Below are 15,796 nucleotides of genomic sequence, written 5' to 3' on the forward strand. Positions count from 1 at the left end.
CCAGGGAAGCCCAGTCTGGCAGGCGCTTGCTGGGCACAAACGGAGTTTCCCTCTGGCTGTGGTGCTGCCTCCCCCGGCCAGGGGCCCTGGGACCCTGATTCCCTCCGCCCAGCGCTTAGTCTGGGCGGCCAAGCAACCGCTTGGGAATGCAGCCCTGGGCGCTCTCTTTGCCTGACAAAGAGCTCTGCTTGCGGGAGGCTTTGGCAGTTTGCACAGCCCCGGCCCCTGAGCCTTCTGCAAAGAGGCCTGGCTCCTAGGTCCAAAGGGAAGGCCAGAGCGGAGCTGAGGCCAGCCAGGCGCCAGGCACGTCTCCCACACTCCCGCAGCCTGCTCCTTCCCGGGCGAGAACGCTAGAAGCTGGGGAGCGCTGGGCGAGGCTCGCCCAGGCCAGAGCAGCCTCTCGGCCGGGGCTCTGCGCTATCGCGCCTGGGCGCAGAGCTGGAGCTCCGCCGCTCTGGCAGCTCGCTCGGTCCTTCCCAGTAACAGGCCCGCAACCCCTCTCTTCTCTCCGGCGTGCTGGGAACCGGGCTTCCAGGCCTGGGCCCAGAGCACTTGCCCGGAGCTCCCTGCTCAGGGACTGGTTCCCCTGCGCTGGGGCTGTGCTCTCCCTAGCCCAAACGCACCGGGGAGGGCCCCAAACCACATCCACACGACTCTACGCTGGGGGAGAGCTCCAGGGAAGCCCAGTCTGGCAGGCGCTTGCTGGGCACAAACGGAGTTTCCCTCTGGCTGTGGTGCTGCCTCCCCCAGCCAGGGGCCCTGGGACCCTGATTCCCTCCGCCCAGCGCTTAGTCTGGGCGGCCAAGCAACCGCTTGGGAATGCAGCCCTGGGCGCTCTCTTTGCCTGACAAAGAGCTCTGCTTGCGGGAGGCTTTGGCAGTTTGCACAGCCCCGGCCCCTGAGCCTTCTGCAAAGAGGCCTGGCTCCTAGGTCCAAAGGGAAGGCCAGAGCGGAGCTGAGGCCAGCCAGGCGCCAGGCACGTCTCCCACACTCCCGCAGCCTGCTCCTTCCCGGGCGAGAACGCTAGAAGCTGGGGAGCGCTGGGCGAGGCTCGCCCAGGCCAGAGCAGCCTCTCGGCCGGGGCTCTGCGCTATCGCGCCTGGGCGCAGAGCTGGAGCTCCGCCGCTCTGGCAGCTCGCTCGGTCCTTCCCAGTAACAGGCCCGCAACCCCTCTCTTCTCTCCGGCGTGCTGGGAACCGGGCTTCCAGGCCTGGGCCCAGCGCACTTGCCCGGAGCTCCCTGCTCAGGGACTGGTTCCCCTGCGCTGGGGCTGTGCTCTCCCTAGCCCAAACGCACCGGGGAAGGCCCCAAACCACATCCACACGACTCTACGCTGGGGGAGAGCTCCAGGGAAGCCCAGTCTGGCAGGCGCTTGCTGGGCACAAACGGAGTTTCCCTCTGGCTGTGGTGCTGCCTCCCCCAGCCAGGGGCCCTGGGACCCTGATTCCCTCCGCCCAGCGCTTAGTCTGGGAGGCCAAGCAACCGCTTGGGAATGCAGCCCTGGGCGCTCTCTTTGCCTGACAAAGAGCTCTGCTTGCGGGAGGCTTTGGCAGTTTGCACAGCCCCGGCCCCTGAGCCTTCTGCAAAGAGGCCTGGCTCCTAGGTCCAAAGGGAAGGCCAGAGCGGAGCTGAGGCCAGCCAGGCGCCAGGCACGTCTCCCACACTCCCGCAGCCTGCTCCTTCCCGGGCGAGAACGCTAGAATCTGGGGAGCGCTGGGCGAGGCTCGCCCAGGCCAGAGCAGCCTCTCGGCCGGGGCTCTGCGCTATCGCGCCTGGGCGCAGAGCTGGAGCTCCGCCGCTCTGGCAGCTCGCTCGGTCCTTCCCAGTAACAGGCCCGCAACCCCTCTCTTCTCTCCGGCGTGCTGGGAACCGGGCTTCCAGGCCTGGGCCCAGAGCACTTGCCCGGAGCTCCCTGCTCAGGGACTGGTTCCCCTGCGCTGGGGCTGTGCTCTCCCTAGCCCAAACGCACCGGGGAAGGCCCCAAACCACATCCACACGACTCTACGCTGGGGGAGAGCTCCAGGGAAGCCCAGTCTGGCAGGCGCTTGCTGGGCACAAACGGAGTTTCCCTCTGGCTGTGGTGCTGCCTCCCCCAGCCACGGGCCCTGGGACCCTGATTCCCTCCGCCCAGCGCTTAGTCTGGGCGGCCAAGCAACCGCTTGGGAATGCAGCCCTGGGCGCTCTCTTTGCCTGACAAAGAGCTCTGCTTGCGGGAGGCTTTGGCAGTTTGCACAGCCCCGGCCCCTGAGCCTTCTGCAAAGAGGCCTGGCTCCTAGGTCCAAAGGGAAGGCCAGAGCGGAGCTGAGGCCAGCCAGGCGCCAGGCACGTCTCCCACACTCCCGCAGCCTGCTCCTTCCCGGGCGAGAACGCTAGAAGCTGGGGAGCGCTGGGCGAGGCTCGCCCAGGCCAGAGCAGCCTCTCGGCCGGGGCTCTGCGCTATCGCGCCTGGGCGCAGAGCTGGAGCTCCGCCGCTCTGGCAGCTCGCTCGGTCCTTCCCAGTAACAGGCCCGCAACCCCTCTCTTCTCTCCGGCGTGCTGGGAACCGGGCTTCCAGGCCTGGGCCCAGAGCACTTGCCCGGAGCTCCCTGCTCAGGGACTGGTTCCCCTGCGCTGGGGCTGTGCTCTCCCTAGCCCAAACGCACCGGGGAAGGCCCCAAACCACATCCACACGACTCTACGCTGGGGGAGAGCTCCAGGGAAGCCCAGTCTGGCAGGCGCTTGCTGGGCACAAACGGAGTTTCCCTCTGGCTGTGGTGCTGCCTCCCCCAGCCAGGGGCCCTGGGACCCTGATTCCCTCCGCCCAGCGCTTAGTCTGGGCGGCCAAGCAACCGCTTGGGAATGCAGCCCTGGGCGCTCTCTTTGCCTGACAAAGAGCTCTGCTTGCGGGAGGCTTTGGCAGTTTGCACAGCCCCGGCCCCTGAGCCTTCTGCAAAGAGGCCTGGCTCCTAGGTCCAAAGGGAAGGCCAGAGCGGAGCTGAGGCCAGCCAGGCGCCAGGCACGTCTCCCACACTCCCGCAGCCTGCTCCTTCCCGGGCGAGAACGCTAGAAGCTGGGGAGCGCTGGGCGAGGCTCGCCCAGGCCAGAGCAGCCTCTCGGCCGGGGCTCTGCGCTACCGCGCCTGGGCGCAGAGCTGGAGCTCCGCCGCTCTGGCAGCTCGCTCGGTCCTTCCCAGTAACAGGCCCGCAACCCCTCTCTTCTCTCCGGCGTGCTGGGAACCGGGCTTCCAGGCCTGGGCCCAGAGCACTTGCCCGGAGCTCCCTGCTCAGGGACTGGTTCCCCTGCGCTGGGGCTGTGCTCTCCCTAGCCCAAACGCACCGGGGAAGGCCCCAAACCACATCCACACGACTCTACGCTGGGGGAGAGCTCCAGGGAAGCCCAGTCTGGCAGGCGCTTGCTGGGCACAAACGGAGTTTCCCTCTGGCTGTGGTGCTGCCTCCCCCAGCCAGGGGCCCTGGGACCCTGATTCCCTCCGCCCAGCGCTTAGTCTGGGCGGCCAAGCAACCGCTTGGGAATGCAGCCCTGGGCGCTCTCTTTGCCTGACAAAGAGCTCTGCTTGCGGGAGGCTTTGGCAGTTTGCACAGCCCCGGCCCCTGAGCCTTCTGCAAAGAGGCCTGGCTCCTAGGTCCAAAGGGAAGGCCAGAGCGGAGCTGAGGCCAGCCAGGCGCCAGGCACGTCTCCCACACTCCCGCAGCCTGCTCCTTCCCGGGCGAGAACGCTAGAAGCTGGGGAGCGCTGGGCGAGGCTCGCCCAGGCCAGAGCAGCCTCTCGGCCGGGGCTCTGCGCTATCGCGCCTGGGCGCAGAGCTGGAGCTCCGCCGCTCTGGCAGCTCGCTCGGTCCTTCCCAGTAACAGGCCCGCAACCCCTCTCTTCTCTCCGGCGTGCTGGGAACCGGGCTTCCAGGCCTGGGCCCAGAGCACTTGCCCGGAGCTCCCTGCTCAGGGACTGGTTCCCCTGCGCTGGGGCTGTGCTCTCCCTAGCCCAAACGCACCGGGGAAGGCCCCAAACCACATCCACACGACTCTACGCTGGGGGAGAGCTCCAGGGAAGCCCAGTCTGGCAGGCGCTTGCTGGGCACAAACGGAGTTTCCCTCTGGCTGTGGTGCTGCCTCCCCCAGCCAGGGGCCCTGGGACCCTGATTCCCTCCGCCCAGCGCTTAGTCTGGGCGGCCAAGCAACCGCTTGGGAATGCAGCCCTGGGCGCTCTCTTTGCCTGACAAAGAGCTCTGCTTGCGGGAGGCTTTGGCAGTTTGCACAGCCCCGGCCCCTGAGCCTTCTGCAAAGAGGCCTGGCTCCTAGGTCCAAAGGGAAGGCCAGAGCGGAGCTGAGGCCAGCCAGGCGCCAGGCACGTCTCCCACACTCCCGCAGCCTGCTCCTTCCCGGGCGAGAACGCTAGAAGCTGGGGAGCGCTGGGCGAGGCTCGCCCAGGCCAGAGCAGCCTCTCGGCCGGGGCTCTGCGCTACCGCGCCTGGGCGCAGAGCTGGAGCTCCGCCGCTCTGGCAGCTCGCTCGGTCCTTCCCAGTAACAGGCCCGCAACCCCTCTCTTCTCTCCGGCGTGCTGGGAACCGGGCTTCCAGGCCTGGGCCCAGAGCACTTGCCCGGAGCTCCCTGCTCAGGGACTGGTTCCCCTGCGCTGGGGCTGTGCTCTCCCTAGCCCAAACGCACCGGGGAAGGCCCCAAACCACATCCACACGACTCTACGCTGGGGGAGAGCTCCAGGGAAGCCCAGTCTGGCAGGCGCTTGCTGGGCACAAACGGAGTTTCCCTCTGGCTGTGGTGCTGCCTCCCCCAGCCAGGGGCCCTGGGACCCTGATTCCCTCCGCCCAGCGCTTAGTCTGGGCGGCCAAGCAACCGCTTGGGAATGCAGCCCTGGGCGCTCTCTTTGCCTGACAAAGAGCTCTGCTTGCGGGAGGCTTTGGCAGTTTGCACACCCCCGGCCCCTGAGCCTTCTGCAAGGAGGCCTGGCTCCTAGGTCCAAAGGGAAGGCCAGAGCGGAGCTGAGGCCAGCCAGGCGCCAGGCACGTCTCCCACACTCCCGCAGCCTGCTCCTTCCCGGGCGAGAACGCTAGAAGCTGGGGAGCGCTGGGCGAGGCTCGCCCAGGCCAGAGCAGCCTCTCGGCCGGGGCTCTGCGCTACCGCGCCTGGGCGCAGAGCTGGAGCTCCGCCGCTCTGGCAGCTCGCTCGGTCCTTCCCAGTAACAGGCCCGCAACCCCTCTCTTCTCTCCGGCGTGCTGGGAACCGGGCTTCCAGGCCTGGGCCCAGAGCACTTGCCCGGAGCTCCCTGCTCAGGGACTGGTTCCCCTGCGCTGGGGCTGTGCTCTCCCTAGCCCAAACGCACCGGGGAAGGCCCCAAACCACATCCACACGACTCTACGCTGGGGGAGAGCTCCAGGGAAGCCCAGTCTGGCAGGCGCTTGCTGGGCACAAACGGAGTTTCCCTCTGGATGTGGTGCTGCCTCCCCCAGCCAGGGGCCCTGGGACCCTGATTCCCTCCGCCCAGCGCTTAGTCTGGGCGGCCAAGCAACCGCTTGGGAATGCAGCCCTGGGCGCTCTCTTTGCCTGACAAAGAGCTCTGCTTGCGGGAGGCTTTGGCAGTTTGCACACCCCCGGCCCCTGAGCCTTCTGCAAAGAGGCCTGGCTCCTAGGTCCAAAGGGAAGGCCAGAGCGGAGCTGAGGCCACCCAGGCGCCAGGCACGTCTCCCACACTCCCGCAGCCTGCTCCTTCCCGGGCGAGAACGCTAGAAGCTGGGGAGCGCTGGGCGAGGCTCGCCCAGGCCAGAGCAGCCTCTCGGCCGGGGCTCTGCGCTATCGCGCCTGGGCGCAGAGCTGGAGCTCCGCCGCTCTGGCAGCTCGCTCGGTCCTTCCCAGTAACAGGCCCGCAACCCCTCTCTTCTCTCCGGCGTGCTGGGAACCGGGCTTCCAGGCCTGGGCACAGAGCACTTGCCCGGAGCTCTCTGCTCAGGGACTGGTTCCCCTGCGCTGGGGCTGTGCTCACCCTAGCCCAAACGCACCGGGGAAGGCCCAAAACCACATCCACACGACTCTACGCTGGGGGAGAGCTCCAGGGAAGCCCAGTCTGGCAGGCGCTTGCTGGGCACAAACGGAGTTTCCCTCTGGCTGTGGTGCTGCCTCCCCCAGCCAGGGGCCCTGGGACCCTGATCCCCTCCGCCCAGCGCTTAGTCTGGGCGGCCAAGCAACCGCTTGGGAAGGCAGCCCTGGGCGCTCTCTTTGCCTGACAAAGAGCTCTGCTTGCGGGAGGCTTTGGCAGGTTGCACACCCCCGGCCCCTGAGCCTTCTGCAAAGACGCCTGGCTCCTAGGTCCAAAGGGAAGGCCAGAGCGGAGCTGAGGCCAGCCAGGCGCCAGGCACGTCTCCCACACTCCCGCAGCCTGCTCCTTCCCGGGCGAGAAGGCTAGAAGCTGGGGAGCGCTGGGCGAGGCTCGCCCAGGCCAGAGCAGCCTCTCGGCCGGGGCTCTGCGCTATCGCGCCTGGGCGCAGAGCTGGAGCTCCGCCGCTCTGGCAGCTCGCTCGGTCCTTCCCAGTAACAGGCCCACAAGCCCTCTCTTCTCTCCGGCGTGCTGGGAACCGGGCTTCCAGGCCTGGGCACAGAGCACTTGCCCGGAGCTCCCTGCTCAGGGACTGGTTCCCCTGCGCTGGGGCTGTGCTCTCCCTAGCCCAATCGCACCGGGGAAGGCCCCAAACCACATCCACACGACTCTACGCTGGGGGAGAGCTCCAGGGAAGCCCAGTCTGGCAGGCGCTTGCTGGGCACAAACGGAGTTTCCCTCTGGCTGTGGTGCTGCCTCCCCCAGCCAGGGGCCCTGGGACCCTGATTCCCTCCGCCCAGCGCTTAGTCTGGGCGGCCAAGCAACCGCTTGGGAATGCAGCCCTGGGCGCTCTCTTTGCCTGACAAAGAGCTCTGCTTGCGGGAGGCTTTGGCAGTTTGCACACCCCCGGCCCCTGAGCCTTCTGCAAAGAGGCCTGGCTCCTAGGTCCAAAGGGAAGGCCAGAGCGGAGCTGAGGCCACCCAGGCGCCAGGCACGTCTCCCACACTCCCGCAGCCTGCTCCTTCCCGGGCGAGAACGCTAGAAGCTGGGGAGCGCTGGGCGAGGCTCGCCCAGGCCAGAGCAGCCTCTCGGCCGGGGCTCTGCGCTATCGCGCCTGGGCGCAGAGCTGGAGCTCCGCCGCTCTGGCAGCTCGCTCGGTCCTTCCCAGTAACAGGCCCGCAACCCCTCTCTTCTCTCCGGCGTGCTGGGAACCGGGCTTCCAGGCCTGGGCACAGAGCACTTGCCCGGAGCTCCCTGCTCAGGGACTGGTTCCCCTGCGCTGGGGCTGTGCTCTCCCTAGCACAAACTCACCGGGGAGGGCCCCAAACCACATCCGCACGACTCTACGCTGGGGGAGAGCTCCAGGGAAGCCCAGTCTGGCAGGCGCTTGCTGGGCACAAACGGAGTTTCCCTCTGGCTGTGGTGCTGCCTCCCCCAGCCAGGGGCCCTGGGACCCTGATTCCCTCCGCCCAGCGCTTAGTCTGGGCGGCCAAGCAACCGCTTGGGAATGCAGCCCTGGGCGCTCTCTTTGCCTGACAAAGAGCTCTGCTTGCGGGAGGCTTTGGCAGTTTGCACACCCCCGGCCCCTGAGCCTTCTGCAAAGAGGCCTGGCTCCTAGGTCCAAAGGGAACGCCAGAGCGGAGCTGAGGCCAGCCAGGCGCCAGGCACGTCTCCCACACTCCCGCAGCCTGCTCCTTCCCGGGCGAGAAGGCTAGAAGCTGGGGAGCGCTGGGCGAGGCTCGCCCAGGCCAGAGCAGCCTCTCGGCCGGGGCTCTGCGCTATCGCGCCTGGGCGCAGAGCTGGAGCTCCGCCGCTCTGGCAGCTCGCTCGGTCCTTCCCAGTAACAGGCCCGCAACCCCTCTCTTCTCTCCGGCGTGCTGGGAACCGGGCTTCCAGGCCTGGGCACAGAGCACTTGCCCGGAGCTCCCTGCTCAGGGACTGGTTCCCCTGCGCTGGGGCTGTGCTCTCCCTAACCCAAACGAACCGGGGAAGGCCCCAAGCCACATCCACACGACTCTACGCTGGGGGAGAGCTCCAGGGAAGCCCAGTCTGGCAGGCGCTTGCTGGGCACAAACGGAGTTTCCCTCTGGCTGTGGTGCTGCCTCCCCCAGCCAGGGGCCCTGGGACCCTGATCCCCTCCGCCCAGCGCTTAGTCTGGGCGGCCAAGCAACCGCTTGGGAAGGCAGCCCTGGGCGCTCTCTTTGCCTGACAAAGAGCTCTGCTTGCGGGAGGCTTTGGCAGTTTGCACACCCCCGGCCCCTGAGCCTTCTGCAAAGAGGCCTGGCTCCTAGGTCCAAAGGGAAGGCCAGAGCGGAGCTGAGGCCAGCCAGGCGCCAGGCACGTCTCCCACACTCCCGCAGCCTGCTCCTTCCCGGGCGAGAAGGCTAGAAGCTGGGGAGCGCTGGGCGAGGCTCGCCCAGGCCAGAGCAGCCTCTCGGCCGGGGCTCTGCGCTATCGCGCCTGGGCGCAGAGCTGGAGCTCCGCCGCTCTGGCAGCTCGCTCGGTCCTTCCCAGTAACAGGCCCGCAACCCCTCTCTTCTCTCCGGCGTGCTGGGAACCGGGCTTCCAGGCCTGGGCACAGAGCACTTGCCCAGAGCTCCCTGCTCAGGGACTGGTTCCCCTGCGCTGGGGCTGTGCTCTCCCTAGCCCAAACGCACCGGGGAGGGCCCCAAACCACATCCACACGACTCTACGCTGGGGGAGAGCTCCAGGGAAGCCCAGTCTGGCAGGCGCTTGCTGGGCACAAACGGAGTTTCCCTCTGACTGTGGTGCTGCCTCCCCAGGCCAGGGGCCCTGGGACCCTGATCCCCTCCGCCCAGCGCTTAGTCTGGGCGGCCAAGCAACCGCTTGGGAAGGCAGCCCTGGGCGCTCTCTTTGCCTGACAAAGAGCTCTGCTTGCGGGAGTCTTTGGCAGTTTGCACACCCCTGGCCCCTGAGCCTTCTGCAAAGAGGCCTGGCTCCTAGGTCCAAAGGGAAGGCCAGAGCGGAGCTGAGGCCAGCCAGGCGCCAGGCACGTCTCCCACACTCCCGCAGCCTGCTCCTTCGCGGGCGAGAAGGCTAGAAACTGGGGAGCGCTGGGCGAGGCTCGCCCAGGCCAGAGCAGCCTCTCGGCCGGGGCTCTGCGCTATCGCGCCTGGGCGCAGAGCTGGAGCTCCGCCGCTCTGGCAGCTCGCTCGGTCCTTCCCAGTAACAGGCCCGCAACCCCTCTCTTCTCTCCGGCGTGCTGGGAACCGGGCTTCCAGGCCTGGGCACAGAGCACTTGCCCGGAGCTCTCTGCTCAGGGACTGGTTCCCCTGCGCTGGGGCTGTGCTCTCCCTAGCCCAAACGCACCGGGGAGGGCCCCAAACCACATCCACACGACTCTACGCTGGGGGAGAGCTCCAGGGAAGCCCAGTCTGGAAGGCGCTTGCTGGGCACAAACGGAGGTTCCCTCTGGCTGTGGTGCTGGCTCCCCCAGCCAGGGGCCCTGGGACCCTGATTCCCTCCGCCCAGCGCTTAGTCTGGGCGGCCAAGCAACCGCTTGGGAATGCAGCCCTGGGCGCTCTCTTTGCCTGACAAAGAGCTCTGCTTGCGGGAGGCTTTGGCAGTTTGCACACCCCCGGCCCCTGAGCCTTCTGCAAAGAGGCCTGGCTCCTAGGTCCAAAGGGAAGGCCAGAGCGGAGCTGAGGCCAGCCAGGCGCCAGGCACGTCTCCCACACTCCCGCAGCCTGCTCCTTCCCGGGCGAGAACGCTAGAAGCTGGGGAGCGCTGGGCGAGGCTCGCCCAGGCCAGAGCAGCCTCTCGGCCGGGGCTCTGCGCTATCGCGCCTGGGCGCAGAGCTGGAGCTCCGCCGCTCTGGCAGCTCGCTCGGTCCTTCCCAGTAACAGGCCCGCAACCCCTCTCTTCTCTCCGGCGTGCTGGGAACCGGGCTTCCAGGCCTGGGCACAGAGCACTTGCCCGGAGCTCCCTGCTCAGGGACTGGTTCCCCTGCGCTGGGGCTGTGCTCTCCCTAGCCCAATCGCACCGGGGAAGGCCCCAAACCACATCCACACGACTCTACGCTGGGGGAGAGCTCCAGGGAAGCCCAGTCTGGCAGGCGCTTGCTGGGCACAAACGGAGTTTCCCTCTGGCTGTGGTGCTGCCTCCCCCAGCCAGGGGCCCTGGGACCCTGATTCCCTCCGCCCAGCGCTTAGTCTGGGAGGCCAAGCAACCGCTTGGGAATGCAGCCCTGGGCGCTCTCTTTGCCTGACAAAGAGCTCTGCTTGCGGGAGGCTTTGGCAGTTTGCACACCCCCGGCCCCTGAGCCTTCTGCAAAGAGGCCTGGCTCCTAGGTCCAAAGGGAAGGCCAGAGCGGAGCTGAGGCCAGCCAGGCGCCAGGCACGTCTCCCACACTCCCGCAGCCTGCTCCTTCCCGGGCGAGAAGGCTAGAAGCTGGGGAGCGCTGGGCGAGGCTCGCCCAGGCCAGAGCAGCCTCTCGGCCGGGGCTCTGCGCTATCGCGCCTGGGCGCAGAGCTGGAGCTCCGCCGCTCTGGCAGCTCGCTCGGTCCTTCCCAGTAACAGGCCCGCAACCCCTCTCTTCTCTCCGGCGTGCTGGGAACCGGGCTTCCAGGCCTGGGCACAGAGCACTTGCCCGGAGCTCCCTGCTCAGGGACTGGTTCCCCTGCGCTGGGGCTGTGCTCTCCCTAGCCCAAACGCAACGGGGAAGGCCCCAAACCACATCCACACGACTCTACGCTGGGGGAGAGCTCCAGGGAAGCCCAGTCTGGCAGGCGCTTGCTGGGCACAAACGGAGTTTCCCTCTGGCTGTGGTGCTGCCTCCCCCAGCCAGGGGCCCTGGGACCCTGATCCCCTCCGCCCAGCGCTTAGTCTGGGCGGCCAAGCAACCGCTTGGGAATGCAGCCCTGGGCGCTCTCTTTGCCTGACAAAGAGCTCTGCTTGCGGGAGGCTTTGGCAGTTTGCACACCCCCGGCCCCTGAGCCTTCTGCAAAGAGGCCTGGCTCCTAGGTCCAAAGGGAAGGCGAGAGCGGAGCTGAGGCCAGCCAGGCGCCAGGCACGTCTCCCACACTCCCGCAGCCTGCTCCTTCCCGGGCGAGAACGCTAGAAGCTGGGGAGCGCTGGGCGAGGCTCGCCCAGGCCAGAGCAGCCTCTCGGCCGGGGCTCTGCGCTATCGCGCCTGGGCGCAGAGCTGGAGCTCCGCCGCTCTGGCAGCTCGCTCGGTCCTTCCCAGTAACAGGCCCGCAACCCCTCTCTTCTCTCCGGCGTGCTGGGAACCGGGCTTCCAGGCCTGGGCACAGAGCACTTGCCCGGAGCTCTCTGCTCAGGGACTGGTTCCCCTGCGCTGGGGCTGTGCTCTCCCTAGCCCAAACGCACCGGGGAGGGCCCCAAACCACATCCACACGACTCTACGCTGGGGGAGAGCTCCAGGGAAGCCCAGTCTGGCAGGCGCTTGCTGGGCACAAACGGAGTTTCCCTCTGGCTGTGGTGCTGCCTCCCCCAGCCAGGGGCCCTGGGACCCTGATCCCCTCCGCCCAGCGCTTAGTCTGGGCGGCCAAGCAACCGCTTGGGAAGGCAGCCCTGGGCGCTCTCTTTGCCTGACAAAGAGCTCTGCTTGCGGGAGGCTTTGGCAGTTTGCACACCCCCGGCCCCTGAGCCTTCTGCAAAGAGGCCTGGCTCCTAGGTCCAAAGGGAAGGCCAGAGCGGAGCTGAGGCCAGCCAGGCGCCAGGCACGTCTCCCACACTCCCGCAGCCTGCTCCTTCCCGGGCGAGAAGGCTAGAAGCTGGGGAGCGCTGGGCGAGGCTCGCCCAGGCCAGAGCAGCCTCTCGGCAGGGGCTCTGCACTATCGCGCCTGGGCGCAGAGCTGGAGCTCCGCCGCTCTGGCAGCTCGCTCGGTCCTTCCCAGTAACAGGCCCGCAACCCCTCTCTTCTCTCCGGCGTGCTGGGAAGTGGGCTTCCAGGCCTGGGCACAGAGCACTTGCCCGGAGCTCTCTGCTCAGGGACTGGTTCCCCTGCGCTGGGGCTGTGCTCTCCCTAGCCCAAACGCACCGGGGAGGGCCCCAAACCACATCCACACGACTCTACGCTGGGGGAGAGCTCCAGGGAAGCCCAGTCTGGCAGGCGCTTGCTGGGCACAAACGGAGTTTCCCTCTGGCTGTGGTGCTGCCTCCCCCAGCCAGGGGCCCTGGGACCCTGATCCCCTCCGCCCAGCGCTTAGTCTGGGCGGCCAAGCAACCGCTTGGGAAGGCAGCCCTGGGCGCTCTCTTTGCCTGACAAAGAGCTCTGCTTGCGGGTGGCTTTGGCAGTTTGCACACCCCCGGCCCCTGAGCCTTCTGCAAAGAGGCCTGGCTCCTAGGTCCAAAGGGAAGGCCAGAGCGGAGCTGAGGCCAGCCAGGCGCCAGGCACGTCTCCCACACTCCCGCAGCCTGCTCCTTCCCGGGCGAGAAGGCTAGAAGCTGGGGAGCGCTGGGCGAAGCTCGCCCAGGCCAGAGCAGCCTCTCGGCCGGGGCTCTGCGCTATCGCGCCTGGGCGCAGAGATGGAGCTCCGCCGCTCTGGCAGCTCGCTCGGTCCTTCCCAGTAACAGGCCCGCAACCCCTCTCTTCTCTCCGGCGTGCTGGGAACCGGGCTTCCAGGCCTGGGCCCAGAGCACTTGCCCGGAGCTCCCTGCTCAGGGACTGGTTCCCCTGCGCTGGGGCTGTGCTCTCCCTAGCCCAAACGCACCGGGGAAGGCCCCAAACCACATCCACACGACTCTACGCTGGGGGAGAGCTCCAGGGAAGCCCAGTCTGGCAGGCGCTTGCTGGGCACAAACGGGGTTTCCCTCTGGCTGTGGTGCTGCCTCCCCCAGCCAGGGGCCCTGGGACCCTGATTCCCTCCGCCCAGCGCTTAGTCTGGGCGGCCAAGCAACCGCTTGGGAATGCAGCCCTGGGCGCTCTCTTTGCCTGACAAAGAGCTCTGCTTGCGGGAGGCTTTGGCAGTTTGCACACCCCCGGCCCCTGAGCCTTCTGCAAAGAGGCCTGGCTCCTAGGTCCAAAGGGAAGGCCAGAGCGGAGCTGAGGCCAGCCAGGCGCCAGGCACGTCTCCCACACTCCCGCAGCCTGCTCCTTCCCGGGCGAGAAGGCTAGAAGCTGGGGAGCGCTGGGCGAGGCTCGCCCGGGCCAGAGCAGCCTCTCGGCCGGGGCACTGCGCTATCGCGCCTGGGCGCAGAGCTGGAGCTCCGCCGCTCTGGCAGCTCGCTTGGTCCTTCCCAGTAACAGGCCTGCAACCCCTCTCTTCTCTCCGGCGTGCTGGGAACCGGGCTTCCAGGCCTGGGCACAGAGCACTTGCCCGGAGCTCTCTGCTCAGGGACTGGTTCCCCTGTGCTGGGGCAGTGCTCTCCCTAGCCCAAACGCACCGGGGAAGGCCCCAAACCACATCCACACGACTCTACGCTGGGGGAGAGCTCCAGGGAAGCCCAGTCTGGCAGGCGCTTGCTGGGCACAAACGGAGTTTCCCTCTGGCTGTGGTGCTGCCTCCCCCAGCCAGGGGCCCTGGGACCCTGATCCCCTCCGCCCAGCGCTTAGTCTGGGCGGCCAAGCAACCGCTTGGGAAGGCAGCCCTGGGCGCTCTCTTTGCCTGACAAAGAGCTCTGCTTGCGGGTGGCTTTGGCAGTTTGCACACCCCCGGCCCCTGAGCCTTCTGCAAAGAGGCCTGGCTCCTAGGTCCAAAGGGAAGGCCAGAGCGGAGCTGAGGCCAGCCAGGCGCCAGGCACGTCTCCCACACTCCCGCAGCCTGCTCCTTCCCGGGCGAGAAGGCTAGAAGCTGGGGAGCGCTGGGCGAAGCTCGCCCAGGCCAGAGCAGCCTCTCGGCCGGGGCTCTGCGCTATCGCGCCTGGGCGCAGAGCTGGAGCTCCGCCGCTCTGGCAGCTCGCTCGGTCCTTCCCAGTAACAGGCCCGCAACCCCTCTCTTCTCTCCGGCGTGCTGGGTCCGGGCTTCCAGGCCTGGGCACAGAGCACTTGCCCGGAGCTCTCTGCTCAGGGACTGGTTCCCCTGTGCTGGGGCAGTGCTCTCCCTAGCCCAAACGCACCGGGGAAGGCCCCAAACCACATCCACACGACTCTACGCTGGGGGAGAGCTCCAGGGAAGCCCAGTCTGGCAGGCGCTTGCTGGGCACAAACGGAGTTTCCCTCTGGCTGTGGTGCTGCCTCCCCCAGCCAGGGGCCCTGGGACCCTGATCCCCTCCGCCCAGCGCTTAGTCTGGGCGGCCAAGCAACCGCTTGGGAAGGCAGCCCTGGGCGCTCTCTTTGCCTGACAAAGAGCTCTGCTTGCGGGTGGCTTTGGCAGTTTGCACACCCCCGGCCCCTGAGCCTTCTGCAAAGAGGCCTGGCTCCTAGGTCCAAAGGGAAGGCCAGAGCGGAGCTGAGGCCAGCCAGGCGCCAGGCACGTCTCCCACACTCCCGCAGCCTGCTCCTTCCCGGGCGAGAAGGCTAGAAGCTGGGGAGCGCTGGGCGAGGCTCGCCCAGGCCAGAGCAGCCTCTCGGCCGGGGCTCTGCGCTATCGCGCCTGGGCGCAGAGCTGGAGCTCCGCCGCTCTGGCAGCTCGCTCGGTCCTTCCCAGTAACAGGCCCGCAAGCCCTCTCTTCTCTCCGGCGTGCTGGGTCCGGGCTTCCAGGCCTGGGCACAGAGCACTTGCCTGGAGCTCTCTGCTCAGGGACTGGTTCCCCTGCGCTGGGGCTGTGCTCTCCCTAGCCCAATCGCACCGGGGAAGGCCCCAAACCACATCCACACGACTCTACGCTGGGGGAGAGCTCCAGGGAAGCCCAGTCTGGCAGGCGCTTGCTGGGCACAAACGGAGTTTCCCTCTGGCTGTGGTGCTGCCTCCCCCAGCCAGGGGCCCTGGGACCCTGATCCCCTCCGCCCAGCGCTTAGTCTGGGCGGCCAAGCAACCGCTTGGGAAGGCAGCCCTGGGCGCTCTCTTTGCCTGACAAAGAGCTCTGCTTGCGGGAGGCTTTGGCAGTTTGCACACCCCCGGCCCCTGAGCCTTCTGCAAAGAGGCCTGGCTCCTAGGTCCAAAGGGAAGGCCAGAGCGGAGCTGAGGCCAGCCAGGCGCCAGGCACGTCTCCCACACTCCCGCAGCCTGCTCCTTCCCGGGCGAGAACGCTAGAAGCTGGGGAGCGCTGGGCGAGGCTCGCCCAGGCCAGAGCAGCCTCTCGGCCGGGGCTCTGCGCTATCGCGCCTGGGCGCAGAGCTGGAGCTCCGCCGCTCTGGCAGCTCGCTCGGTCCTTCCCAGTAACAGGCCCGCAACCCCTCTCTTCTCTCCGGCGTGCTGGGTCCGGGCTTCCAGGCCTGGGCACAGAGCACTTGCCTGGAGCTCTCTGCTCAGGGACTGGTTCCCCTGCGCTGGGGCTGTGCTCTCCCTAGCCCAATCGCACCGGGGAAGGCCCCAAACCACATCCACACGACTCTACGCTGGGGGAGAGCTCCAGGGAAGCCCAGTCTGGCAGGCGCTTGCTGGGCACAAACGGAGTTTCCCTCTGGCTGTGGTGCTGCCTCCCCCAGCCAGGGGCCCTGGGACCCTGATCCCCTCCGCCCAGCGCTTAGTCTGGGCGGCCAAGCAACCGCTTGGGAAGGCAGCCCTGGGCGCTCTCTTTGCCTGACAAAGAGCTCTGCTTGCGGGAGGCTTTGGCAGTTTGCACACCCCCGGCCCCTGAGCCTTCTGCAAAGAGGCCTGGCTCCTAGGTCCAAAGGGAAGGCCAGAGCGGAGCTGAGGCCAGCCAGGCGCCAGGCACGTCTCCCACACTC

Source organism: Bubalus kerabau, unplaced genomic scaffold (genome assembly GCF_029407905.1).
Source record: "Bubalus kerabau isolate K-KA32 ecotype Philippines breed swamp buffalo unplaced genomic scaffold, PCC_UOA_SB_1v2 scaffold_72, whole genome shotgun sequence".
In the NCBI taxonomy this organism is placed as follows: Eukaryota; Metazoa; Chordata; class Mammalia; order Artiodactyla; family Bovidae; genus Bubalus; species Bubalus kerabau.